Source organism: Martes martes (genome assembly GCF_963455335.1).
Source record: "Martes martes genome assembly, chromosome: 16".
Taxonomy (NCBI): Eukaryota; Metazoa; Chordata; class Mammalia; order Carnivora; family Mustelidae; genus Martes; species Martes martes.
In genome coordinates this window covers 51,965,155-51,991,779 of record NC_137904.1, presented here as the reverse complement: position 1 = coordinate 51,991,779, position 26,625 = coordinate 51,965,155, and the positions used below count along the sequence as shown (strand labels likewise).

Here is a 26,625-nt window from a genome sequence, read left to right as displayed (position 1 = left end):
CCAAGGAAGCTAAGGCTGTCATGTGACCACGACTAGCCAATCCAAGCCACAGCCCCAAACACCAAGATTGGCTCAGGGTAAGACATGTGACCCCATCAGAACCAATGAGACATGAGACTTTTGCTGAGGCTTCTGGGAAAGAGACAGGTGTTCTTTCCTGCTGACCTAAAATCTGAGAGGCTCCAGGGGATGAATATGCTGCAGCCATTTTTCTACCGTATAGTGCCTACAACTGAAGTTTATACAGAAAAAGGCAGAGTTGATTCATGGGGAGAAACTGGGTCCTGATGTCACGACTTGAGCCTGACTCCATCTAGCTACGCCTGAACTTTGCAGTTAGGTGAGCCAAGAAATTTCTTTCTAGTTTAAGACAGTTCAGGTTGATGCTTCAGGCAGTTGGAACTAACTGATGTATATGTACATCTAATTAGTACTTTACAGGAAGTGAAAGACAGAAGGAGCTGGTAATTGTCTCATAAGACAGTATCTATACACATGATTGCTAACAGCACTGGCCACAATTATTGATTACTAATAACAGTAAGTGTAAAGAGGAAAAAAAGTGTGATATTTGGTTATTCTGCCTGTTGAAAATATAATTCTAAAACATGTGTTTAAATGACTTCACCATAAAGCTACTTCAGCAATAATAAGAACCATTTACTGAACACTTACTGTGTGGATATTGCTGAAAATGAGCTACATAGTCCAATTTAATCCCCATAATGACCTTACAAGGTGGATATTATTATTTTTCCAATCTCACTTACAGAGAAGAAAACTGAAGCACAGAAAAGTTACTTACCCACAGTTATACCGTAAGCAGAGGCAGGATTCAAATTCAGACAGTATGACCCAGTTCATGCTTTTAGCCATGACACTCACTCTGAACCCACAATGGAGGTTCCCATGCTTTCCAAGAGTGGAAACTCAAACCCAGGCACTTCCAAAAATATTAAACATGAATGTAAAATATCTTCACAGTCTTAATGACTGATTTCCTACATAGCTCTGCATCATTACCATTGAAAAGAAAGTAGGAAAATCTTCCCAAATCTAAGCCAATCAACTCTTTTGGTTAAGCAAAAGTCACAGATGTTCCTAAGACTACAGAGTATTTTAATTAACACCACCTTTACATAAAATTATAACATTTGCACCTTCCACAAAGTCAACTTTATGAGAACATTCCTAACACTAAGTTAGTTTTCACTACCTTTATAGGAAAGAAACTTATTTTAAAATCTATCAATCTGGGGCGCCTGGGTGGCTCAGTGGGTTAAAGCCTCTGCCTTCAGCTCAGGTCATGATCCCAGGGTCCTGGGATTGAGCCCCGCATCGGGCTCTCTGCTCGGCAGGGAGCCTGCTTCCCTCTCTCTCTCTCCGCCTGCCTCTCTGCCTACTTGTGATCTCTGTCTGTCAAATAAATAAATAAAATCTTTAAAAAAAAATAAAATAAAAAAAAAATAAAATCTATCAATCTTAGTACAATCCAAAAAAAGGAAAAAAAAATGATAAATTAGACCCTATCAAAATTAAACATTTTTGTCCTCTAAAAGCCCACATTAAAGGAATGAAGAGAAAGCTAAAGACTAAGAGAAAATTTTTTGCAAATCACATATCTGGAAAAGGATTTGTATCCAGACATAGAATTCTCAAAACTCAACAGGAAAATAACCAAATTAAAAGCTGGATAAAAAATTTCCACACAGGGGCGCCTGGGTGGCTCAGTGGGTTAAAGCCGCTGCCTTCAGCTCAGGTCATGATCCCAGCGTCCTGGGATCAAGGCCCGCATCGGGCTCTCTGCTCAATGGGGAGCCTGCTTCCTCCCTTCTCTCTCTGCCTGCCTCTCTGCCTACTTGTGATCTGTCAAATAAATAAATAAAATCTTTAAAAAAAAAAAAATTTCCACACACGCTCCACAAAGATATGATGATGGCAAATTAGCACATGAAAAGATGTTCAATGGCTTTAGTCATCAGAGAAATGCAAATTAAAACCATGATTAGGCACTACTACTAGATACCTATGAGAATGACTACATTCCAAATATTGGTATTATCAGTGATGTGGAATATCAGAACTCTCATACATTGCTAGTGGGAATTTGCTAGTGGGAATATAAAATGGTACAGCCACTCCAGAAAAAGGATTGGTAGTTTCTTAAAAAGTTAAACATATACTCACTATATGACCCAGCAATCCCCTCTCCCCACAGACAGCTACCCTGGAGAAATGAAAACGTTATGTTCACACAAAAATCTGTACACAGATGTTTATAGTAGCTCCATTCATAACTGCTAAAAACTGGAAGCAATCCAAATGTCCCTTAATGAGTGACAATAGAAAACTACTCAGCAATAAAAAAAAGAATGTTTGTAACATATTTAATACCTTAGATGAATCTAAAAGACAGAGTAAAAGAGCCCAGCCTCAAAAGTTTAATACTGTATGATTCCATTTGTATTATATTTTCAAAAAGCCAAAACTATAGGGCTGGAAAAAGGTCAGTGGTTGCAGGGGTTATGGGATGGGGATGGATAATTCACAAGGAGAGCATGAGGGAGTTTTTTGGGATGATAATAGCACATATGCAGACTGTGGGGACAGCTGCACAAACTAGACATGTATTAAATTGAAAAAAATTTTCCTACCAAAAAAAAAAAAGCAGCCACTTTTACAGTATGATAATTTAAAAGTAAAATTTTAAAATTACTTTTAAAATATGAATCGCAATGTCACAATTAACATGTTTTTTAAAAACTGTAAAGAAATAGATACGGAAGGATAGTGTTGTTAATAAATGGAAAACCTACACACATTTCTCTTTCCATCCACGTATGTTTCAGAGGCAAGAACAGAGGCTCAGAAAGAAAGTCTCCAAACTGAGCACTCATTGAGCTCACTTGGCACCAAATATAGGATACTTCTGAAGAATTCCATTATCGCCAGGTACTTTGTCCAGGACCAATAGTAAATAATGGAAGAAAAATGAAATCAACAGTGCGCCACAAAGGTGGTAGGGACTGGACTAGGACATTTTCAGTAACAGATGATAAAAAGGAAGGTGATTTTTAAAAGCATCATTCTTTTCCCACTGTGGACTTCGTTCTGTAACTGTATGAGTATAACCATCCGACCACCATGAAATCAAGTCATGAAATGTGGTTTACTGGAAAAAAAAAAAAAATCAGTTATCTTCCTTAAATTAACTTTTCTTGTTAATGTAGTTATGTTCCTCTTTTACTTCAAAAGAGCTAAAGCTTATTTGATTACAAACAGACTTCAAAGAAGAAAAATCAACTGTGAGCAAACAGCAGGAGCCAATAGTAGTAAACAAAATTTCTTCAATCTAAATTGAAGAGGATTTCTGTATCTCTGTCTTATACACTTGTTCCCATCAGAAACAAAAAAAAAATATCTTCCTCATAGTTAACTTGGGTACAATTAATTGGACTGCATTTGTCGAGATTTGAGAAGACTGATGAGCTGTGCTGAACATCACCACTATCCACTCTGACAGAAATAATCAGGTCTTGATTAGACTCCAAGTTGTCCTTAATTTATTAAGCTATATAAGCAATAAAACCATAGGAAAACTTAAAAGATGCATACAATAAAATAACGTTTCTTTACATGACTAACAAAACAAAAATTTTTTATTTTTTTCTTTTTTTTACAAAACAAAAATTTAAATAAAGGAAAAACTGCTAGGAAAAAATTAGAGATTCACTTTTTTTACAAAGTCAATAATTTGCCTTTAATCTGCCTCATGCATTGTTATTTTCCCAGTGGAAACTCTATTATTCTGAAAACAAGACTCTACTGGAAAGTAAATGTATTGTGACAAGAGAAGAAAAGCCAGATTAATACATTATTAAAATAACCCATATGACCTAGCCCCTCAGATTGAGGAAAGCGTCTGAGAGCATCCCCCCTTCTCCAGACTCAGCAGCCCAGCTGTGGGGAGACAGTGACGCCAGCAGAAGTGTGTTATGCTTCCTCGGGGAACAAAAAGTTAGGAACCATTACTCCAGGGGTGGCAGGGTGGTTCTGAAATGCCGATAAATTAGTGTCCAGGCTCACTACTAGACCTCCAGGCCACCCACGGCCTGGCCAGAGCCTAATTTTCTCACCACGTCTGAAGGGCAGTCAAGCTTCTGAGTCTCTGACAGTGTCCCTTCCCACCGCCCGAATGTCCTTTCCCTCCTCTCTCTGAACCTAACTCCTACTCAGCTTTAAATGAATGCTCCCAGACTTAACTTCTCTAAAATGTTCTCCCTCCTAAACCAGCACTACTTCCTATAGAAGGATTTGGCCTCTTAATCATCTATTATTTTGAGTTAAATATATAAGATGCTTTGGCTGCCCACACAACCATCTTATAAATAGGGTCATATTTTATATCATTGATATCCCCAAGACAACCATTCAATTCACTAAAGCCATTCAATAAATGCTTTAATTGAATTTCCCAAAGAGATGGCCTAAAATAACCTGAATGCCAAGCATTCCAAGAACTGAACTGTCCTGTACCACATTCAGTACTCATTAGAATTCCACGTCATAAAGAGGAATGTTGTATTATCTTTAAATTTATCTGTTTTTATCTAAAACTGGAATCTGCCATGGTTCTATGGGATACATAAGCAAAATATTCTGCAAAGTAAAGAAAGTTTTATTCATTGTACTGTATTTAATATTCACCCAGACTTGCATTTTTCTCTAAAACTCTTATAAAATCTCTGAACATGCAAGAAGCATTAGAAGAGAGACTAAGCCTATTGAGAAGAAAACTAGAAACTAAGATCATCAATCGTATTCCATTTTGAGTAATCTCTTTCATGAAGAGGTAAATTTTCCTAAATTCCAGAATGCATGGAATTCAATATAGCAAAGCAAAATGTTTTAAATACGTAAAAGAAACATCCTAATGGACCTTCTACCATCTGTCTTAGTAACTAAAATGATAAAAACAAAAAAACTAAATTTTAAAAGTTGTATCAACAGCTAAAATCGAGGGGATTTTTCCCATCTATTAGTTTGACTTTTCCTGACCCTTTTTTTTTTTTTTAAGATTTAATTTATTGGGGCACCTGGGTGGCTCAGTGGGTTAAAGCCTCTGCCTTCGGCTTAGGTCATGATCCCAACTTCCTGGGATCAAGCCCCACATCGGGCTCTCTGCTCAGCGGGGAGCCTGCTTCCTCCTCTCCCTCTGCCTGTCTCTCTGCCTACTTGTGATCTCTGTCTGTCAAATAAATAAATAAAATCTTAAAAAAAAAAGATTTAATTTATTTATTGGAGAGAGCAAGAAAGAGATAGTGAGAGAGGAAGAGAGGACAGGAGCAGGGAGAAGCAGGCTAACCACTGAGCACAGAGCCCAATGCGGGGCTCGATCCCAGGACTCCAGGACCATGACCTAAGCTAATGGCAGTCGCTTAACTAACTGAGCCACCCAGGGCACCCCTGACCCATATTTCAGAACCACCAGCAATTCTGGAGACAGGCTTCTTTCATAATTCCAAATTATTTCTTAAAAAGTTTGAGCCTCCTCCCAAATCATCTAACATGCTTACTAATCAATAAAAATGCATATATTTTAAATCCCATATTTATAAAGCAATCAAATCAAAAGACTGACTTTCTAGAAAAGTTCGCTGCTTACCAAGAAAATTTTACTAAAAACATTTTCTATTTTTTGTATTTCTTTATTTTCCCTTTTAGATTATCTGTGGAGACTTGTAAACACATCATAATCCCAAAGAGTTGAGCTTTTTAAACAAAACATAAATCAATTTTTAAAAAGCCAACTGCATAATTAAAACAAAATGGTACCACCACCACCACCACCATCATCCTTCTTAAAAGCTGTCTCTAATTTACCAACAGTCTACGTTCTAAAACTGCATTTTCAAGTCGGTGATTAAAACTCAGTACAGAGTTTCCTACTCCCATATGTAAGAAAAAAACAGTTTTGGTAAGTTAAAAAAAAAAAGTAGATTATAAAATAATACCGTATATAATCCCATTTTGTAAAACATGTATTGAATGTGTTACATAAAAAGCCAAGATATGGGGTGCCTGGTTGGCTCAGTTGCTTGAGCAACTGCCTTCCACACAGGTCATGATCCTGCAGTCCCGGTAACCAGTCCCTATAAAGGGCTCCCTGCTCGGCAGGGGGCCACTTCTCCCTCTGGCCTCCCCCTCCACGCTTGCTCGCTCTTATTCTCTCTCTCTCTCAAATAAATAAAATCTTTAAAAAAAAAAAAAAGCCAAGATATGAAACAAAATATCAAAAGTGACTATCTTCTTTCCCAAAACCCTTAACTCCAGTCTAACCATGAGGAAAACTATCAGACAAACCCAAACTCTGTAACATTCTATGAAATACCCGACCGAGGCCTGGGTCGCTCAGTCAGTTAAGGAAAAAGAAGGAAGAAGAAGGGACAGAGAATACGTTTACTCTACTGTAAACACTCCATGTATAAATGGACCTGCACAATTCAAACCCATATGAATGAAGTACCATCCAACATGTCTGCCACTAACTTTCAACTGGCTCTAGGAAAAAAAAAAAAAAACCTCTATTGAGAGAAAGTAAATTATGGCAAATGCTAACGACTGAGTGTTGATTATACTGGTCTTTCAACTTTCCTATACGCATAAACATTTCCATAAAATAAATTAAACTAATGGTTTTCTTTAACTTAAAAAAAGTGATTTGAAACCCAAACTAATCCAGGGGCACCTGGGTGGTTAGGTCAGTTAAGCATCCAACTCTTGGTTTCAGCTCAGGAAATGATCTCAGGGTGTGAGATCAACTCCAAGGTGGACTCTGGGTGTGGTGCCTGCTTGAGGTTCTCTCTCCCTCTACCTCTCTTCCCCCACCCCTGCCCACCATCTCACTCGCACATGCACTCTCTCTCTCAAAAAAAAAAAAAGCCCAGAAAATAACAAGTGTTGGTGAGGATGTGGAGAAATACATTGTCTGTGGCACATAAAATGATGCTACTACTATGGAAAACAGTATGGTGATTCCTCAACAAATTAAAAACAGAATTACCACAGGACCCAGCAATTCCACTTCTGGGTTAATTCCCAAAAGAACTAAAAGCAGGGACTCAAACAAATACTTGTATATCCATGTTCATAGCAGCACTATTCACACTGGCCAAAAGGTGGAAGCAACCCAAGTGTCTATTAACAGATGAATGGAGGGGCGCCTGGGTGGCTCAGTCCATTAAGCTTCTGCCTTCCACTCAGGTCATGATCCCAGGGTCCTGGGATTGAGCCCAGTGTGGGACTCCCTGCTCAGCAGGGAGCCTGCTTCTCCCTCTCCCTTGCTCATGCTCTCTCTCTCAAATAAATAAATAAAATCTTAAAAAAAAAAAGATGAATGGATTAAAAATGTGCTGTTTACATAAAATGGCATATTATTTAGCCTCAGAAAGCAAGGAAATGCTGACATATGCTACAATATAGGTGAACCTTGAAGACATTATGCTAAGTGAAAAGAGTCAAACACAAAAGGACAATGTCTGACTGTACTTATATGAGGGACCTAGAATACCCAAATTCATTGCAAGATAAAGTAGAATGCTGGTTGCCAGGGGCTTGAAGGAGGGGGAAATGGAGAGTTGCTATTTAATGGGTACAGAGTTTCAGTTTGGGGCAATGAAAGAGTTTTAGAGACGGATGGTGGGGACAGGCCCACAAACGTGAATGTACCTCTGGCCACTGACCTGTATGGCTAACATGGTAATTTTATGCCTATTTAGCCAAAATTTCTACAGAAAACAAACACACAAGTCTTGATACCCTCCTTATAAGCACTGAGGCCCATATCCTAATCCAGATGCAAACTTAAGGACTCCTTACTGCGCATTTCCCAGTACGCCCCACCACTGAAGAACTGAGAGCTCAGAGCCAGATCCAAAGGTGGAAAATTAGTCCCACTAAATAAATTCAGAAAAGCCAAAACATGGGTGCAAGTCTAGAGTAGTTGGCTAGAGGCAGGCCAGGGAGGAGAAGGCAAAGGCAGAAAGCAGAGACTCTCTCAGGACAGGGGAGCTGATGAGACTAGTAAGGACAGCACAGTGGTGAGAACTGGGAAGAACGGAGAGGACAGATCAGAGAAGAGAATTTCCCGGGGATAAGGGAGGGGAAGGGGAGGAAAAGGTGAAAGAATTCTAAGAAGGAGATTCATTGAAGAAGGGATTCTGCTCAAGTGTCAGCAGAAAAATAACTTCTTTCCATTGAGGCAGTCATCTGTATCCAAAGAAACCAAGAAAAGTGATAATATCAAGCCTATGATAAGTTAGGAGGAAAAATATTTTCCTATGAAAGACTACAACTGGGGCGCCTGGGTGGCTCAGTGGGTTAAGCCTCTGCCTTCAGCTCAGATCATGATCTCAGGGTCCTGGGATTGAGCCCCACATCATCAGATCATCCATCATCAGATCATCCGAGCTCTCTACTCAGCGGGGAGCCTGCTTACCCCTCTCTCTGCCTGCCTCTCTGCTTGCTTGTGATTTCTCTCTCTGTCAAATAAGGAAATAAAAAAGACTACTACTACGTCACCATCTCCAGAAAACCAACACCATTTTTTCCCCATTGGTTTTTGTTTTGTTTTTACAAGAAGAAAACACTTATTTGTTTAGGAATAATTTCAATGTGGGCCTACCTTTTTTTCTTTTTAAGACTTATTTATTTGAGAGAGAAAGAGCCCACACAGGTGTACACACACGTGGTCGAGCAGGGGAGGGGCAGAGGGAGAGTGAGAGACAGAATCCCAAGCATAATTCTACACTGAGTGCGGAGCCTAACACAGGGCTCAATCCCACAACCCTGAGATCATAACCTGAGCTGAAATCAAGAGTCAGGCACTTAACCGACTAAGTCACGCAGGCACCTTTGGGCCTACCTTTTTTATTTTTATCAAACACCAGCATGCCCTGAATGAGTTTCAAATGTTCTGTGGGACAGGGGTTAAGAGTATACAGGCTTGGGGCACTTGGGTGGCTCAGTGGGTTAAGCCTCTGCCTTCGGCTCAGGTCATGATCTGAGGGTCCTGGGACAGAGCCCCACATCGGGCCTGCTTCCCTCTCTCTCTCTCTGCCTGCCTCTCTGCCTACTTGTGATCTCTCTCTGTGTCTAATAAACAAGTAAAATCTTTAAAAAAAAGAGTATACAGGCTTAAAAACAGATCTGCCTAAATTTCAATTCTGGCATTGCAACCGGAGACAATCTACATAAAAATTTGCCTTGATCTCCAAATCTGTAAAATAGCAATAATAACAGTCTTCACCACCCAGGACTCTTGCAAGAATTAAAATAGGTTGAATTATAAAAGTACTCAGAACAGGGGCGCCTGGGTGGCTCAATGGGTTAAAGCCTCTGCCTTGGGCTCAGGTCATGATCCCAGGGTCCTGGGATCGAGCCCCACATTGGGCTCTCTGCTCGGCAGGGAGCCTGCTTCTCCCTCTCTCTCTCTGCCTGCCTCTCTGCCTACTTGTGATCTCCATCTGTCAAATAAATAAATAAAATTTTTTTTAAAAAAAGTGACATCTTTAAAAAAAAAAAGTTCTCAGAACAGTGCCTGGCCCACTATAATAAAAGCATTAGCTCACAGGACACCTGGATGGCTCAGTCACTGAGCATCTGCCTTCCGCTCAGGTCATGATCCCAGACTCCTGGGACTGAGCCCTGAATAGGGCTCCCTGCTCAGCAGGGAGCCTGCTTCTCCCTCTCCCACTCCCTGCTTGTGCTCCCTCTCTCGCTGTGTCTCTCTCTGTCAAATAAATAAATAAAATCTTAAAAAAAAAAAAAAAAAGCATTAGCTCACAAATCTAGAATATGAGCTCCATGGGAGCTGGGATTTTGTCTGTTTTGTTCACTGTTGAAGCCCCAGGTTCCTGACATAAGTATGTGCTGAAAAATAAAAATTTGTTGAATGAGATAAATTTTATGCCAGCAACACAGAATCCCAAAGTTAAATAGCGCTACCTTTTTGTTATTACTGACAACTAAAACCTGCATCAGTTTAGCTTCAAAGTTTAGAGTTCATAGAGCGTTTTGGGTTTTTTTTTACACCTATCTTATCTCAAGTGATTCTGCAAAGCTGATATCATTTATCTCCATATCACAGACAAACCAAGAGTCAAAAGACTTAAGAGATTCACCCAAAAACACAAAATCTGAGGCAGAACAGAACTGTGGAAGTTAATCCTACTTCTCTTCCCTCTAGACCATACCCACGTAGCTCAAAACATACCCTACGAAACTGTTCAAATTCTCCCTACCTGCAAATGCACCAAGTTCAAGGTCACCAACACGCTTCATCTTTCCATTTACTTTAAAGTAACTGATGGGGAGGGAAGAAAGATGACGTAACACAAACAACTGTTAAAAGTCCGGCAATGGGTACAGCGGGACTGATTATACTCTTTTTCCACTTTGTGTGGAACCTCTGAAAGGTTCCATAATAAAAAATTTTAACTAAGGGGCGCCTGGGTGGCTCAGTCAGTTAAACGTCTGTCTTTGGCTCAGGTCATGATCCCTGAGCCCCAGGTGGGGCTCCGCACTTAGCCAGGAGTCCACGCCCCCCACTCCCTCTGCTCCTCCCTCCCTTGTGCTCTCTCTCAGACACATAAAATCTTTTTAAAAAATTTTTCTAACTGGGACGCCTGGGTGGCTCAGTTGGTTCAGCAGCTGCCTTTGGCTCAGGTCATGATCCCGGCGTTCTGGGATCGAGTCCCACATCGGGCCCCTTGCTCGGCGGGGAGCCTGCTTCACCCTCTGCCTCTGCCTGCCACTCTGTCTGCCTGTGCGCTCTCTCTCTCTCTCCCTCTCTCTCTCTAATAAATAAAATCTTAAAAATTTTTTTTTAATTTTATTAAAAAATTTTTCTAATTAAAAGATAAAGTCCTCATTCTGCAACATAAACTCTGCCACTTCCAGCTTTCTACTGAGCACATCCCGGTGTGAGGAAAAGAACCCCACAGGAGAACCTTCAGCACTTTGCAGTGAGAGGCAGGGATGAGAACGCAGGACTGGGAATCAGGAAGCTTCATTCATGCTTGGCTTTACTAAGTATGAGACCTCACTGGTTCCTCTAGTACCTCTGGGCCCCAAACTTCCTCCTCTGTTCCTTCTAAGATTAAAATTCTGATTTCAGCTTTCTCCTTACTCCCTGGACTAACAAACAAAACCAAACTCATCTTTCCTCTATTCCAAACCCCCTAAGACCTGTTCTTCCTCCTGACTTCCCTATTCCTGATGCCTAATTCTGCCAGCCGCCGGAGCATGAAAACCTCAACAGCACCTCTGACTTGAGACATGGAATTGACTGTTCCCTTCCCCTCCTACCTAATCAGTCATCACGTCTCTCTGTTCAGCCTCCAAAATACCTCCTGAATGCACTAACTCCTTTTCATTCCCAAGGCCACAGATTCAATTCAGGCCCTCATCACCCCTCACTTGGACTAGTACCACGAATACAACTAAAGTCCCTCTCTTGGGCACCTGGATGGCTCAGTCAGTTAAGCGTCTGCCTTTGCCTTGGGTCATGATCCTGGAGTCCCTGGAGTCCCAGGAGTCCCAGGATCGCGCCCCACATCAGGTTCCCCACTCAGCTGTTAAGTCTGCTTCTCCTCTGACCCTCCCCTCTCTCATGCTCTCTCGTTCTCTCTCTCTCTCTCTCAAATAAGTAAAATCTTTAAAAAACAAACAAACAAACAAAAAACCCTCTCTATTTCTCCTCACTGCCAATCCATCCTACTCATCCTCAGTCTGGCACTTAAGACCCTCCAAAACTCAGTCCCAACCACTTAGCAGTCTCAACTTCCACTATGTTCCTTTATGCATCCCAGGGTCCAAGTGGTTTGGACATGCAGTTTCCTGAGGTCAACCTCATTTCCGACACCAGTCCCCCACCTCTGCTCAAGCTCTCTTTCTCTCCAGAATGCCCTCTTTTTCCCTCTGCTTCTCATCTTCATGGTGATGCCATTTAAATACCACTTCTTCGGTTGAAGTGTTTCTTGATTTCCCCAAGGGGGCAGTATAACACCCTCTACTTAACCACTAAGCACTGGGGCTGAACCTTTTATAGCACCTATTAGTCCTTTCATTTTCTGGTGCCTTTAATCTCCCTACTAGATAATTTGTTCCTCATCAGTAGGAAATATGTCTTATTCATCTTTGTATTCCTCAGAACAGAGCTTCTCAAAGACTGTGCAAAGGCACAGTGGCCTGCAATGAATGAGTTAAAGATGTTCCAGGCCGTGATCAACCCTCCAAGCAGTCACAAAGGGCCTTCAGCAGCCAGAGTACAGTCCCCAACAGTCAAGTCTCAAGCATTCTCCAGTCTAACCCTCTCCCAACTGAGCTATCTTGGCCGGCCCTCAAGCATTCTCAAGTAGCTTCCTCCTTCAACCGGGTACACACCGCAATGATAACTTGGACGCACTCAGAGGATGCAACACAGTACACTGTACACAGTGGATGCCCAATAAACATTTGCTGAACTGAATGTGAGAATAACCCATCTGTTCCCTTTCAACCACTATCTCCAAGATCACTTACCATCTAGACCTCTTTGAAAGTTTCCACTGAATGTGTTCTGGTTATCTTTTTAATAATCACTGGTTTATTAGCTGGCTACACTTGCCTTACCATCCAAAGCTCACATCAACACTGTAGTGCATAAAATAACAGAGGATATGCACAAACAATGCACCACAAAGAGACTCAAAGTAAAATTCAACATTACAGAACAAAGAAATGCAATGCCACTTTACACTACTAAATGAGCAAAAACTTTTTATGAAAAACTGTATTTCTGTCCAGCCATGGTAAAACAGGTATATCCGTGTATCTGTTAGAAGTAAAAACTGGTACAACAGTCTTGAAAAGCTGTATGGCAACATATACAAAAAACCATAAAAACATTCATCCCATTTAATACAACACACCCAGAAATGTATCCTAGAAATATAATTAGTCAAAAAAATAAAACCAGTAGAATCCACAATAATGTAAAGTATTAAGTGAAAACCAGGGAGCAACATAAATACCTAACATTGAAAGAATTAGGTAAATTATGGGAGCATGACTTGATGAAATATTTTGCAGCCTTTCAGACAGGAGCACCTGGGTGGCTCAGTCGATTAAGCATCTGACTCTTGATTTTGGCTCCTGACTCCAGGCTGTGAGATCGAGCCCCAGGTCAGGTTCCACATGAATGGGAGTCTGCTCCTCTCCCTCCTTCTCTGCCCTTCCCCTTGCCTACATGTGTGCACACACTGCCTCTCAAACAAATAAATCTTTTTTTAAAAAAGTAAGCATGTAAATTAAAATTGTGGCACCTATAACATGGAAACGTTCCATGATCTAGTAAGTAGAAAAAATTCAAATTACATGTACCATAATTAAACATGAGCAAAAAATATACATATGTGTATATACATACATACATATACATATGCTTACATATAAAACTATGTATTTTAATGGAAACCAAAACAAAAAATCAACTATTTTAGGGTAATAATCTAAATATTTTAACAATTTATTTAATAGCTATTCTTCTGAAAATTTTTTTTAAAGATTTATTTATTTATTTATTTGAGAGAGAGGGAATGAGAGAGAGCGAGCATGAGAGGGGGAAGGTCAGAGGGAGAGAAGCAGACCCCTTGCTGAGCAGGGACTCAATCCCCAGACTCCAGGATTATGGCCTGAGCTGAAGGCAGTCGTTCAACCAACTGAGTCACCCAGGTGCCCTTTTCTTCTGAACTTTTGAAAAAGAAAGTTCCACCATATTGAGGAAACAGAGGGGTTCCATGATACAAGCTTGACAGAGCCTCAAGAATCTCAAGAAGAGGTTCACCCCTCCCTTTTACAGCTCATTTTGGCCTTAACTGAGAACTCTCATGCATTCCTTATCACAATGACCTCTTTATGACACCCTCAGACCCCAGCTTTCCAAGGCCAACAAACCACCTCAACTGTTTTGAACTCCCAAATCATGCAAAACAAACATAAACTCTAAAACAAAGAATGCGTACAACTGTGTGTTACTTTAGCAATCAGCGAATAGCCAAGCCCAAATTCAATTATAAACCCTGAAAGCATATAGTACTGTTACATTAAGGTTTCTGGGATTCTCAAAGCCAACTTGCTGAGTAGTGGACTATACCAGAATTAAAAAGCAGTATGGAATCACAGACAAATCAAAGAACTAAGGGCCAGGAGACCAAGGTACAGTTAAAAAGAAAAAAGAAAACTTACTTTAACTACAAAGCAGTTGGGTAAAAAGCAGCTGGCCATGTCTCATGAGTCTCACGCAGCCAGAGTCCGTAAGCCAGGACGGCAAGTCATTTTATTAAATATTAAAACATATCAAAACATAATTTTTAGCACTGATGTCCCACAAAGATAATAGTAAAGCAGTCTTCTCATTGTTTTTTCTGTAGTATCACCATTGTCTAAGTTTAATAATGAAAGACCAAGATACAATAATGGACCAAAAAAATTAGTTACTGTGAATCAGAAATAATGAGACTAAATTGCTTTTCTTAGAAGGGCATTTCAGCAAAAGATAAATAATTTGAAGGACTAATAAATATAACCATTAGGAAAAAAGTTTAACCTTGTGTTTCTATTGCTGTGTTCTCAGTATCTAGACTCAGTATCAAAAATGCAGATATATACAATCATTCATGACAATACATACACAGCAGATACCAGGGTAAACAAACTATTCATACTTAACCAAGTTCATCAGAGCACAGGGTGATTACCACTCCAGAATGTTGACACAAAAACTGAAGGGCCTCTCAAGCACCAATCATATGCAGATAGGATGAGCCCCTATGCGGTTACTCATTCAGAACATGAGTGGAAGATTAACCTACCCCCGCTTCTCTCCAAACAAACTCTGACAAAGCGGCAAGCAGTCTCTTCAGAGGATGTTCATCATCGTCCCGTCCATTCCAGGAGTGGCCAATCCCATCCATCCAGACCAGCGTCCTCAGGTTTTCTCCGTCTCACTACTGCTCAGCATCACCGGCACCCCCCACCCCCACCTTATTCTTTCTGGACGGAATCGCCCTCTAGATTAAGCCTCTCTTGTTGCCTTCTCAGGCATTACCAAGGTCTTGTTTTCTAAATAAAGCTCTCCTAAACCTTACTCACCTGCAGTTCACTGCACTGGGGATCACCCAAATAGCCCATCAGAGCTCTTTATATTTTCTGAAACAAAGAAAAGGAAGCTTTTAAATACATAGTAGAAAACACCTTTGCTGATGTATCAGTTCTGAAGCATTTGTATCCAGTATTCACGGCATATGGTCTTTTGGTCCATAGTATTTCAGTAAAATGTAGCATAGCCAGCAGGACCAAAAGTCCTGAGATAAGAGACCAGAGATAGAAGTTTGGTTTATTGTTGCTATTACTTAGCTGTGTGACCTTGGGCAAGTCACTTGACTTCTGGAGGCCTAAATTTCCTCATGTGGAAAATAAAACAACCCAGACAGAAGAAGCAGAATACATTACAATGGAAAGAGCACAGGCTCTCCAAGACAGAACACTAGCACCACAACTTACCAGTCTTATGACATTTGTTAGCTAGTTCACATTTCGCCTAAATTTCCTCCTCTGCAAAACGGAAATAACAACTCTCTTAGGGTTGTTATGAGAATTAAAGGAGAGATAATGGTTATAAAAAGCCTATAGTAAACATACTGTGCAGTTTATCATAAAATTCTACAGATAGTAATTACCACCATTACCCCCAGCCCTAAGATTATATGAATTCAATTCTCAAATATTTATTTCCTTAAAATATCAACAAATCAAACCTGTAACAAGCTGACAATGGAATTAACTGTTTCACTAACAATTCAGTTGTAGTTATCTTTTTATTTTAAAGATTTTATTTATTTATTTGACAGAGATCACAGGTAGGCAGAGGCAGGCAGAGAGAGAGGGGGAAGCAGGCTCCCCACTGAGCAGAGAGCCTGATGCAGGGCTCCGATCCCAGGACCCTGAGATCATGACCTGAGCCGAAGGCAGACGTTTTAACCACTGAGCCACCCAGGCGCCCCTCAATTACAGTTATCTTAAACTGATGGTAGTTTAAGATTATCAATATTACTTAACATCGTAGGAAATAGGAGCAGAATAGACCCTGCGTAACATCTGAACTAGTTCACTGCCCAGTGACTTCTCCCTCTGCTTTCACTAATACTAGTGGACACCACAACAGAGAGGCCCTCCAGAAGCCAAATGACACCAACTGTTTTCTAATGGTCGGCTCAGAGGAACACAACTAAAGATGGGGAAAGGAGAACAAAGTCTTATTTTTTTAGTCTTTTTTTACTGGACACCTGGGTGGCTCAGCCGGTTAAGCACTGCCTTCAGCTCAGGTCAGGATCCCAGAGTCCTGGGATCCAGTCCTGCACTGGGTTCTCTGCTCAGCAGGGAGTCCGTCCTCTCTCTCCCTCTGCCTGCCGCTCCCCCTCCTTGTGCTCTCTCTCTTTCTCTTCTTCTCTCTCACTCTCTCTCAAATAAATAAATAAAATCTTCAAAAATAATAAATAAATCTTTTTAACTTTATGTACTTATGTACTATTCAATTTTGTTTACCATAGCATACATCAGATTTTGTATTAAAAACAACTGTTTAGGGGCGCCTGGGTGGCTCAGTGGGTTAAGCCTCTTGCCTTCAGCTTAGGTCATGATCTCAGGGTTCTGTGATCGAGTCCCACATCAGGCTCTCTGCTCAGCGGGGAGCCTGCTTTCCCCTCTCTCTCTGCCTGCCTCTGCCTACTTGTAATCTCTCTCTGTCAAATAAATAAAATCTTAAACACACACATACACACACACACACACAACTGTTTAAGGGGCTCCTGGGTGGCTCAGTCAGTTGAGTGTCTACCTTCAGCTCCGGTCAGGTCAGGATCTTGGAATCCTGAGATCAAGATCTGCATTGGGCTCTCTGCTCAGCGGGGAGCTGGCTTCCCCTTCTGTCTCTCCCTCTGTGATCTCTCTCGCTCTCTCTCAGATAAGTAAATAAAATCTTTAAAATCTTTAAAAATAAAAAAAATTGTTTAAAGCTATATTAATTATACATATTGCCTAGTGACAGGAAGCTCGCCTTACAGGAATATTTTCAACGCAAGGAGAATTTCCACAGAAGAAAGCAAAAAGGCAAATTCAGATGTGCTGAGAACACCTAAAATATGGTACAGAAATAACAAAAAATCACAAACATTCACACTTCAGAATGGTTCAGTCAAAAAATATGCCATGCATTCTCTGAAGATCTAATGATGAATCAGGGGGTTTTTGGTTCAAAAGCAAGAAGAATATACAAACTCTGGTTTTACCAGACAACTTCCTGCTCTTAGAGAAAATGACCCAGTATAATTTAGACAAGTAAACAAGTTGGTATGACTATCTGGCAGTATGTTGAAAAACTTTCAATTTGCTTTACACAACTGATAGCTTTTAAAAATTATATTATACATACTTATATATTTAATATATATAAAAGTCTTCATGTTACATCTACAGTATTATTTTTAAAAGAGGAATATTAACTCTGTTGAATTCAGGATTACTCAAAAGTATTATCTCAGCCACTCCTGAAGTGGTTCACTATGTTTTACGTTGCTTCTAGCCAATGCTACATAAATCCTGACTACACCCATCAATTTAAACGAACTGTAAGCTGGTGTGGCCACATTCTCCACACATAACATAGTTCTTTCCCAGAAAACATTTCAAATTATTACTTAGAAATCAAATTATATTTGAATGTACACTTATCTAAGTTTATGAAAATAACCATAACAATTTGCTTATAATTTTTAAGTAGCTCCTCACCCTATCTTGTTTATCAACAAGTTGATATACTTGACCCAAAATCCTCTATGCATCTGAAGTAACAGGCAAAGAACCGTACTTCTTGTGCTGAGCCAATATTTGAATTTTAAATGCAGTCTGACAATTATAAACTAACTTTTATTGAATATTAATACCAAGACTATCTCATAAACAGGGAATAAAAATGCATGTATAAGACCTGTCTACTGGGGCACCTGGGTAGCTCAGTTGGTTAAGCGTGTACCTTCCGCTCAGGTCATAATCCCAGGGTCTTGGGATGGAGCCCCGCATCAGGCTCCCTGCTCAGTGGGAGCCTGCTTTTCCCTCTCCCTCTGTTGCTCCCCCTGTTTGTGCTCTCTTGCTCTCTGTATCAAATAAATAAATAAAATCTTAAAAAAAAAAAAAAAAGATCTGGTCTACTTATTTGTAGATCCCTCTGCAATATTCTTAGCCTTTCATGAATATGCTATGTATTTTTAAACTACACAAGGCCCTTTGCAAGTAGGAATGATCTCTCCTGTTGTTTTGGCATCACTCCCCTCCTCAATAAAAACTGGACAGTCCATAAATGTACACTGACTTTACAATGTGGACTGAGTAATTTTGATGTTAGAAAATGAAAAATCTTCCTGACAGTGGCAAAAGTCAAAGTTTGCCACCTGATAGAGAGGTACTTAATGATGCCCCAAAACTACAGCCTTACCTAAAAATAGTGTCTTAGCTTCTCAGCCAAAAGGATAGACTAAAAAAGCTGTGTCTTTATTCGGCTACAAGACACTGTCTTCAACCTAGCCCTAACCTTTAATACTATGGTATTTCCCATTTCAGAATACTTTTGTACAAACTTGTTTGATAACCAACCACTAACTTCATTTTCAAGTGACTACTAATACTTCACATGGTTTACATGCATAAAAATTGTGGAAAATGTCTTGACATAATTCAGCCCAAATAACACTAGCCATAAGAGATTACCTATTTCTAAATATTCAATTTTTTTAAAGTTTTTATTTTTTTATTTTTTTAGTATTCTCTACACCCAACGTGGAGCTCAAACTCACAACCCAGAGATCAAGAATCTCATGCTCTTTCTTTTTTTTTTTTTTTTTTTAAATTTTTTTTAGGATTTTATTTATTTATTTGACAGAGAGAGATCACAAGCAGATGAAGAGGCAGGCAGGGAGAGAGGAGGAAGCAGGCCCCCTGCTGAGCAGAGAGCCCGATGCGGGGCTCGATCCCAGGACCCTGGGATCATGACCTGAGCCGAAGGCAGAGGCTTTAACCCACTGAGCCACCCAGGTGCCCCAAGAATCTCATGCTCTTTCAACTGAGCCAGGCAGATGCCTCTAAATATTTCATTTTTAGACTATAAATAAACATTTCCATAGGCTAAGAAGCAGATCACTGGTTCCTTTCCACAAAGTAATCTGTAAATTTAAATAAATAAATAAATAAAAAGAAAAGGTTCTGATTGGAAGGTCTAAGGCATGAATATGCCACTGAAATAAATAAATAAATTTTAAAATCCACACTTGCTCTGCCAAGAATAAAAATAAAAATATATAATACACACAAGCACTGAGTTTCAAACACAAGCAAATGTGGCATATGCACTTACAAAAGGATCTTGATTTACGTCCACCTTCCTCTCCCAAGTTTTGTTTTTTGTTTTTTGGTTTTTTTTTTTTTTTGGTAAGGCAAATGTCAATAGAATGCCTCAATCTGGAAAAAAATAAAGCACAGCTTATTCTTCTTAATCAGATGTTCTGATAGATAGGAAAATTTTGTGAGAGGATTTCAAAATCCAAAGGTTACCCATACCTGTCCGGGAAAACACACACACACATACACACACACATATCTGCAGCAGGCCTAATAACTTTACATTTTCTCAATAAATCATAATATTTTTAAAGTTGAGAAAATTCCTCGTGAAAAATGTAAAATTAGCAAACCTCTCCTCCTCCGCGTTATAGAATACTACCTGTACACTAACACTTTATCAATAATGTCCTTCAAATCCAAAGCATTAGAAGTTAGATTAAAGCAGCACTTCCAATTCACACACCACATGACCAGAAAATAATGACAAACCCGTCGTATCCCTAATAAATTAAACAAAATTCAACACTTTCATTTTTATTTCAAAATAACTATGGGAAAGAAAAATACTATTCCATTTTTTCAGAAAATAAAAGGAATGACTGATGCCTATAATCAATCTTTCCAATGGAAAGGGTGTTCTTAACAAGAGTACCAGTAACTCGGACATACAAAATCCACATAAACAATCACTAACACTCAATGTTGAGTATGTGATAGACACCAATACACATATGAAATTAAGACACCCAATTAAAGTTACACAAGGAAATTTACATATAATTACCGGTGGTGAAGATACTGATCAAGGATAGCTGCAAATAACATTTGGCTCTGGATGAGCTCCACTATGGCTGAGCACCATTGCAACAACTTAAAAGTTTGGTACACTTGACACATTTTTCCATTCTAAAGCCAGCCCTACCTACAGACCCTTTTGACTGACTGAGATACTTGGAAAATAAAGACAGTCCCATCAAATTACTTAGTCTCAGCCTCACCCTTATGCATTGATTAAAATAAAGGAAAAAGGGAAATCATTCTTAACTGCAGTCTCACCTTACACATCTCACCAGCACTGTAGTTCTTTAGTGATCAATTACTTCATCCAATTCCTGAGGCAAACAGAAAAGTAAAATGTGTCTGTACAACACCAATAACAATCAGTAGCAAATACTTCATCAGTAAGAGGGCTTCTAAATTTCAAATGGAAAAAGTTACCAAAATGGTACAGTATGCAGTTCTGTAAATGAACTGTTTTGCTTTCGAATAAAAACATTTCCTTTCTGTGTGATGGAATAACAGACTATAAAATGCTCTTAAGATCCAAAACATAAAAAAGCGATCTCTTTCAGTACTGACTGATCTTACTTTCAAAAAGGAAGACAAAAAAAAAAAAAAAAAAGAAAGAAAAGAAAGAAATGAAGGACAAGAAACCTCATTAATGTAAGTTTTAGAGAGGGCAAATTTAAGAACAAACTAGGCAGGACAACTCCTCCCGGCCCCAAGCCCATACCCCCACCCACACCCGGCATCCACTGTCCCTAGAGTTATACACATTATATTACCGATTTGCCTGAAAAGTCTAAGCTGCGAGAGAGAAGCAATAACAATTTTGAGTTTCAAACAAAACCTGAGGATCTCAATCCAAGAAGAACCCTAAGACCCTGGCTTCCAGCCCTGTCTGAAGGATCCTCAGAGAAGAAGAGGGTGCAGAAAGCTCAAATAATCTGGGGGTAGAAGAACCAAAGTTCCCTAAATGAAACAGCAGTCCCCTGGCCCTAGAGAAGGGGAGTCTTAAAAGAATCTCCCAGAAAAAGATAAGTCTGTTTTTATTTTTGTTGATGCGCTTGTGGGCCAATGAGAATTTCCGAGGAGGGGGCGGAGAAAAGGGGGGGAAAAGTGAAGCTCAGGCAACAGCCCCCGGCAGGGGAGAGAGGGGGCGCACCCCTGACCCACTTTTGCTGACGCCCACCCTTGGCCCCCGCCCCACCGCAGCAAGTCCGAGCCCTGAGGGGGCGATCAAGCCGGGCGTGGGAGGCCCGCACCCTCCCCACCCCCAGCCGCGACCCGGAGGAGGGGAGCGTGCAGGGCGGCTCGACCCCCCCCCCACCCCGCTCCGGAGTGCCCGCGGCTGGAGAAACCTCCCGTAGGCCCGCGGCCGGGGTCTGCAAAGCCCCCTCCACCGCCTGGGCCCCGGGCGCCGCGGCCCCCAGCGGAGGGGAAGGGGACCGAGGAGGGGAAGAAGCTGTAAACAGCCCCAGCGTCCGGGCCTCGCCTCGAAGAGCCCCGCTTCCCAGGCCCCGCCGCGGGCCGCCTGGGTCCCCAGCCCGTCCGAGGGCCGCCCCTCCCGGGGCCCCGGGGACCGGAGTGGAGTCAGGTCTCCTCCCCAGAGGGCTCCGGCAGCTCGCGGAGCGGTCCCAGCAGCAGAGAAGGGGGAAGTCAGGACTTACCTGTCATTACTTTCTACGCCATCTTGGATCCACTTGTCAACGTCCCCACAAAGCATTATGGGTAAGAAAGAGCCTTTAAAGTGACTCCCCCCCTCGGCCCCCGACTCCCGCCTCCCGCCGCCGGCGCCGCCCCTCCGGCCGCACCTCCCGCCCGGAAAGTTGCCCCGGCTGGCTGGCCGGCCCGGGCGCCTGCAGCCCGGCCCCCTCCCCTCCTCCGCGCTGTTTGCATTTAAAATTCACCCCCATTTTTAAAATGTGGCTTTGGGTTTTCCTCTTGGCTCCTGCCCCTGGGTTCCCTTCCCCCCACCCCTCGCCTCCACGCCTGTTCCCTTTGCCCCGCAGCCCTCCTGCCCTGGCAGACACCCCACGTCTGCATTTAATCAGCCCGAGGTTTCCCTGCTGCTGGCAGCAGAGAGCTGCTCATTGATTTATTTATGCGCATTTATGCGTCTGCTATTGCTCTAGATCCTCAGTGCCCGGCGGCGGGCTTCTGCGGCCGGCTCCCTGCCCCGGGGCAGCCGGGGGTCGCCTGCAGGGCCCGGGAGCCCGGCAGCACCGCAGACCCGGCGGCGCTCGGACTCCCGCATCCGCGGGCGGAAAGGTGCCTCTATCCTGGCAAAGCGTTCCGGGGCCGTCGGGCTCCGGGACCTGGGCGGACACTGTCCCCGAGTCAACCGGCGTCAACGCGCATTTGGGGGTTGGGGAAAGAAGTAACAAGCTAAATGCAACTTTTACCCATTTGATCGCCCTCCTGCTGGCTCCTCCCCTCCGCCGGTAACGTGATCCGCGACCCTCTAGGTGGGGACCCCTCCCCTAGGAATGTGGCTTTGGGCACTGCCGAGTCCACCCGTTCGCATTCCAGGGAGAAGGCGGACTGTGACTTCCCGGGGCAGGTAATTCGGGGGCTTAGGCTGCTGGATCCGACCTGGACGGGAAGGCGCGCCGGGGCCCTGGGAGAGTCCGAGAGAGGAGAGGGTGCGGGGCTGGGAGGAGGGTGCGCCCACCTGGGTCCACCTGCCGGATCCCGGCGGGGAGGCGAGCCTTAGGGGCTGGGCAAGGGGAGGATTACCCGCGCCACTCCCGCCTGGGAGTTGTCGGGGGACGCCCGGAGTCGCCTGTCTGCAACGGGGTACCCTGTAAGTAGGGGGCGCAGAGACGCGGGGCGAGCAAGTCCGCAGTCCACGCACGCCGCCCGGCGCTCTGCTCCCTCCCGCGGGCCCTTTGCAAAGCGCAGAGCTCTCCCCGATACCCGCCGCGGGCTTTTCGGTTGCACCGAGCGAGCACAGCACTCGCCCGCACCCTCAGCAGTGGTCCCATGACCCCTGGAGCCGCTTGGTCAGTCCGCCAGCTCCCTCCCTTCCCAGGGACTCTGGTACTCTGCTACTCTGCTTTGCAGACTGGGAGCCTGCTCTGTTGCCTTTTTTTTTTTTTTTTTCAAAAGCTTGCTTTCCAAGCAAGCTTTTACAGGGAGGTGTCCAAGGGAAAAATCCTCTAGGACATCAATGCTTGCGAAACTCTGTTCGGTACTAAATGTTGTTTAAGGGTTCTGAAATTACAAGAATGCATGGGCATTAAAGCACCCCTCTTCGGGGGCCTAGGTCTATCCTTAGGTTCTGCTACCCTCCAGACCGTATGACAACTTGTCCCTCTGCACTGCCTTTCTCTCCAGGAACCTGGATGGTTGCTGACAGGAGCCCTGCCCCCCGAGGGAGCAGGAAAAAAAAAAAAAAAAAAATCCACCAGGCAGTTGTCCCCGGGGACCAGAAGAGTAGAGTGAGGTATAGACTCATTAAGGGATTGGCCTGGGGTTAGCGGTGAGGGAGGGAACAAGGTAATGAGTCACTCCTAGCCTGCACAGAACTAGGCGTGCTGGGGAGGGACCTCCCTTGAGTCACCGACTTCTCTGCACTTGGGAAACCCAAAGCCTGGAGCCAGGTTCTTAGCTTCCAGCACATGCAGCCACACAGGACCTGTGGACTAGAGGGAGAGGACTCAGAGGACCCTCTGCTGCTGCCCCCTGAAACATGGGCTGCTCCTCCCATCTAAAGAAGGTTCCAAAGTGTCCTTTTCACAGGGCATCCTAGTTCATTTCCCCATTCTCCTTGTGCACTGGCGACACCCTTATGTACTTACATAATGGTTGCTCTGTCTTTACAGGGCATTTTAGGTGTGTGGTCTCAGTTGTCTGTAGTTACCCATTGAGTGGGGGGCAGGCCGGAGCGGCCAAGAACTAGGCCTCCCCAAGGGTTCTTTAGTACGTACGTTTTCTTGCCTCGCAGAGGCCTTGACGCAAAGAAGCTCACACTGTGCAACTGCCGGCCCATTCATCTCCTCCAGGGTGCCTCCTGGTCCATCCTTGTCCAAGACACGACACGTTGCCTGAACTAGGTGCCCTCCTCACTCTTCTCCCTGCTTCGGCTCTGCCCTCTGCAATCCATTCTCCCTCGGACCAACCCTGTGGCATGTGTCTGAAATGTTAATGCTTGAGTCCTCTGCGTAACCCCATCAGAAGTGGCCCATTCACAACTGGAAGAAAATCCAAATCCCTCACTGTGGCCTACACACTCTTATGTAAGGAACGGGGGGGGGGGGGTCCGGCCTCCCTCCCTCTGCCATGATCCAGCACGCTGGCCTTGTCTTCCCCTGCACCACCCCAAACTTCCTTCCAGTGAGAACCTGGTCGCCCCACATCTCACAAGCATCATCTTTCCAGCTCTCAGCTCAAGGTCACCTCCTCCAAGAGGACTTTCCTGATCCTCTTAACCAAAAGAGGTCACTCACTGTTCTCTTACCCGCATTAGAAATGATCATGTGTGTCTGTTGTGGGTTCCAACCCCATTAGAGTATAAGTTCCCCAAGGACACAGGCCTCATCTGGCTTGTCCCCTCAGTGTCTAGACAAGGGCCTGGCACATATATAAGATGTTGAATGAATGACAACACATTTTTTTAAAGATTTTTTTTTTTTTAAGTAACCTCTGCCCCCATCATGGGGCTCAAACTCATGACCCCAAGATCAGGAGTCACACTCTACCAACTGAGCCAGCCAGGTACCCCTGAATGAGCAGACATTTATCAGAGCAGGGCAGTGGTGGTGAAAGTGCTGGAGCATGGAATGAGGGGCTGAGGGCCCTGCCTTCCATCTTTTGAGGCCATTCTGACCACGTACATATAGAGATGGGCAAATAGGAATGGAATGGGGAGGAAACGGGCTCTTTGGCCAACATTAATGGCGCTCCATTGTGATTCTGATCTGATAAACACACTGCCCCACCTTAAGTCCCTAACCACTCCCCCACCCCTTCCTCTGCATCCCTCTTACTGGCCAACCCTTCTTTTCAACCCCAAGACTATCCTTAGAGCTCTCTTCAGCTACACTCCCTTGACCCCCCCCCATCTCTTAGTCATAAGGCTTTAAATACCATCTTTACCCTGAAGTAGGACTTTAAACCTACTTCAGACCTCTGCCCCCCCACTTGGATCTCTGGAGACATCTTACCCCACAACTATGCTCCATCACGGTCTTCCCCATTCTTCCCATTCTTGGCAACTCCATCCTTGAAACTGCTCAGGCCACAGTCCCTCCTGTCTTTCAGACTCCACCATCAATCCATCTGCAAATCCTGCTTTGCCTTCGAAACGTATCCTGAATCCTGCCTTTTCTCATCATCACCATCGCTGCCACTCTGGTCCACGCCACTGTCATCTTCCTTTTCCCACCTTCCGGTGCATTCTCAGGGAAGCTGCCACACCTGGTCTGGATACAATGCAAATCAAACCTTTTCTCTCCTGTGCACATGACCCTCTGAGTTCCATGCCTCTCATTCAGAAGAGAAGCCAGAGTCCCACACCATCGGCCTCCTCTCCTTTCTTTGACCTAGTCCCCCACCTCTCTCACCCTTGCTCTGCCTTTGCCTGGATGGCCTCCTTTTTGAGTGTTCCCTCCTTCACTAATACATCCACCTGGTTTATTCCCGCGCCTTCGTCAAGGCTTTGCTCACCCCAGGGAGTCCGCTTCTCACTGCCCTACTTCAAATTTCAATATTCCTCAAACACACACTCCATACTTCTTTCCCTGCTTTTCTTCCATGGCATTCATCACCTTCTAACATGATAGGTAATTTGCTTAGTTATTCAGTTTCTTGTCTATCTCTCTCCGTGTGAGCAGTCGGCTTGCTGATCACCAAAGACGTACATTTCCTGCTGAGAACCACATTTCCCAGCCATGCCCTTGAAGCTCGCTGTGGCCTTGTGATTCCGTCTTGCAGATGGACTCAGAGCAAAAGGACGACTATGGAAACATGCTTGATCGAAAATATATGCATCATGGGGCACCTGGATGGCTCAGTCAGTTAAGCATCTGACGCTTGGTTTCAGCTCCGCTCATGATCTCAGGATATTGGGATCAAGCCCCCGCCCCCCCATCAGGCTCTCTGCTTAGCAAGGAGCCTACTTCTCTCTCTCTCTCTCTCTCTACCTACAGCTCTGCCTACTTGTGCCTGTGTGCTATCTTTCTCTCTCAGTCAAATAAATAAATAAATAATTTGGGGCGCCTGGATGGCCCAGTCATTAAGCATCTGCCTGCAGCTCAGGTCACGATCCCAGGGTCCTGGGATTGAGCCCCGCATAGCATTGGGAATCTCTGCTCAGCAGGGAGTCTGCTTCTCCCTCTACCTCTGTCCCTC

The 26,625-nt window shown here is 43.3% G+C and overlaps 1 protein-coding gene across 2 annotated transcripts in view; it reads right to left on the bottom strand.

Moving 5' to 3' along the window:
* Positions 1-21,990, bottom strand: part of HELZ (helicase with zinc finger) — a 157,532-nt gene extending 135,542 nt beyond the window's left edge. For both annotated transcript variants that reach the window (XM_080826445.1, XM_080826446.1), the window contains exons 1-4: positions 21,942-21,990; positions 20,548-20,603; positions 19,505-19,608; positions 15,193-15,249 (exon numbers count right to left, since the gene is read on the bottom strand). The gene's annotated coding sequence lies outside the window, so the exon portion shown is untranslated. The remainder of the gene's footprint in view (positions 1-15,192; positions 15,250-19,504; positions 19,609-20,547; positions 20,604-21,941) is intronic.
* Positions 21,991-26,625: the final 4,635 nt, after the last annotated feature.